Source organism: Sabethes cyaneus, chromosome 1 (assembly GCF_943734655.1).
Source record: "Sabethes cyaneus chromosome 1, idSabCyanKW18_F2, whole genome shotgun sequence".
Lineage (NCBI taxonomy): Eukaryota > Metazoa > Arthropoda > Insecta > Diptera > Culicidae > Sabethes > Sabethes cyaneus.
Genome location: NC_071353.1, coordinates 24,176,453 through 24,179,209, shown reverse-complemented (window position 1 = coordinate 24,179,209; position 2,757 = coordinate 24,176,453).

The following is a 2,757-nucleotide window of genomic DNA, read 5'->3' as shown; positions in this document are numbered from 1 at the left end:
ATAGCGGCCATGCATGCAGAATTATAATCGAATTGTTAATATTTGTAATGGTTCAACGGTGAACCGGCGTTTTGTAATCAGCCTCGAGAAACGCGTTCTCGTTTCTTCGAAGAAGATGGGATTTGAAATCAATAACTTAAACTGTTGAATTAGGAAAGTCAGGAAACCAAGTTGGTGGGAAGGTTATACTGAGATATCAGAGCCCTGTTTTTGAGGCTGTGGATCGGAAGCGTTATATGGACAGTTATCGTTAATTTTTTGGAACACTATAATAGTAGTAAACGGAAAAGGTGCTAGATTTCAATCAATTGTGGAAAAGGTTTGTAACGTGCCAGTTTTGCTGGCTTTCAAACACTACCCACCGTTTTATCTTTTAATCTGCAGTTGTGGAACGTTTCTTTCGGTTGGAAGGTATGTATGTAGTATTAGTAGTAGAAACTGATCCGAATATTGAGATTTTGTTCCGTTCGAAAATACCTGCTCCGTAATTAAACGCACTGGATAATGTACATAAGAACTTTGGTGAATTGATGAATAATATGGTGAGTTTATTTATTGTTATTAATTGTGACTTGTTCCTTTACAACATAATTACCAAAAAATAAAATTGTGATAACACAGCCGTCTAGAATTTGCTAAAACAATGCTCAGTTTAAAAATTCAAGCGGTGAAATGTGATTAGCACCGTAATTTGGTTCAGGAATCAGCACAATTCAGTTTATACGTTCTCATTTCTTGTTTGAAGCAATCACATTCTACGTAATACAACATATAATAACTCACCGATCCTGATATTGGTAACGTTAACAAGTACTATCTGAAAATTTCCTCGCCGTTAATAGAGAAGTTCTCAATGAATCTAGGTCAATTGAAGCAATAGCATTCTAGGAAAGCTTCAGCGTTAGAATTTTATTTTCCGTTCAAACGTAGTATTCTCCCAGGCTATTAGGTAGCCTATTTTAGTAATTTTAACTGTGACAATATAGCGTTTTAAGTGTTAAATGATAGTGTAAAGTAAACGTTAATAGTCTCGAGTTATATTTATTGGAAAAAATTAACTATTTGTACAATGATGTACAGTTACAGTATTACCAACCACCCCACTGATGGTTAGCAATGTTAGTAGCTTATACCACCGTTCGCCATACCGGAAAGCGGTTGGCTTCGGAACTGAAAAGTAAGATTTAGAAAGAAAAATTGTCCCCCTGTAGCGTAGGCCCCAGACTGCACAGAGAACGGTAGTTAAAACTAATATTTTCAGCAGCAATCAACCGGGGCGATGTGATTGATCATATAAAACTAACATAGAATAGCTTAGTGAGTTCCCATTCAGTTGAACTATTATTGCAACACCTACAATTGGCTAGAATGTAATTTTTAGAATTACAACGTAAACGTAATTCGAAAAAAGTGCCCTTTATGTGATGAAACACAGAAGCATTTTCAAGCGGCGTGTGAAGAAATGGTACTGAAACAAAACAAGAGAACCAATTAGTGAATCAAACATTTAAAGTGTAAATTCTAGGCACCTAGAGGTAGAATAATCAGAGTCCACAAAAAAAATTAACACGACTTAAAACGAAAGAAAAGGAATTTACAAACAGCAAACAAACAAAAGGAAAAATTTACCCCAAGAACTAGACCATAAGTTCTAGTGATTATTTCACTTGTTAATTTTGCTGGTAGTGCCAAAATAATACACGGCAAACTGTGTGACAAGCGTAGACCGTTCAGAAAGAGTAAAATCTGTAGCAGAATAGTTATACTTTAGGAAAAATTGAAGCAAATTACGGTTTACCGACGATCGGAAACAATGAAACGCATAGAAAGAATCAAAACAAGTTGCATTTCCACTTTGTACAGTTGGGTGAAAACATCACGTCCTTACTTATTTAAGTAAAATGTTCTGTTGATGATTAGCTTGAAAATTTTAAGCTTTACTTTCTGTCTACTATACTACTATACTTCTATTGGGTGTTGGTGACAACGACACAGTGGTTTTCCAACTTGAGCTACCTAACGACCCCACTATCAGCCTGGACATGCCTTCCTGTTTCCGGAACGCAATAATACCAATTGGTAGCTATGGAAGCTCTAAGTCCCTTCGCAATGGCGTAGCTAGGAAATTTCTCTGGAAGGGGCCTAGAGGGTGCCTTCTAAAAAAAATTTTACGTCGTCGTAGTTGTCGTCAGCAGCATACAGGAGTGGATTGTGCTGTTTCAAGCAGTCGTCTCCATGCAACTCGATCTTGCGCCACTCATCGCCGATTTTCCAGTCGTCTTAGAAGTTGCAAATCACTTTTGACCTGATCGAAGCATTTTGCGCATTGAGCCTCCATGTTCCTGGTGTCTTTGGGGTTGTTGAAGAGAACTATTTTCGTCGCATTATCGTCCGGCATCCTTACGACGTATCCGGCCAACCGTAGCCCACTGACTTTTGCCAGATAATGGGAACCTCTTCAAGCAGTGCCCGTAGCTCGGGATTCAAAGGCCGCGCTAACAGCACTTTCCACTCGAACACGGTACGGGCACGCCTGTCCTCCATGAGCAGCATAACGTCTTTAAATCCATAACGAATTACTGGTCTAATAAGGGTTTTGCACATTGTCAGCTTCGTACGGAGGCGTCTGCTCTTGGATCCTAGCCTAGAGCCGATTTCGAACTTGAATGCACCGCTGAATCTCTTCACTAGTGTTTTTGTCCGCTGTCACCAGCGAACCCAAATACACAACGTCAACTACCACTTCTAGTTCGTCGC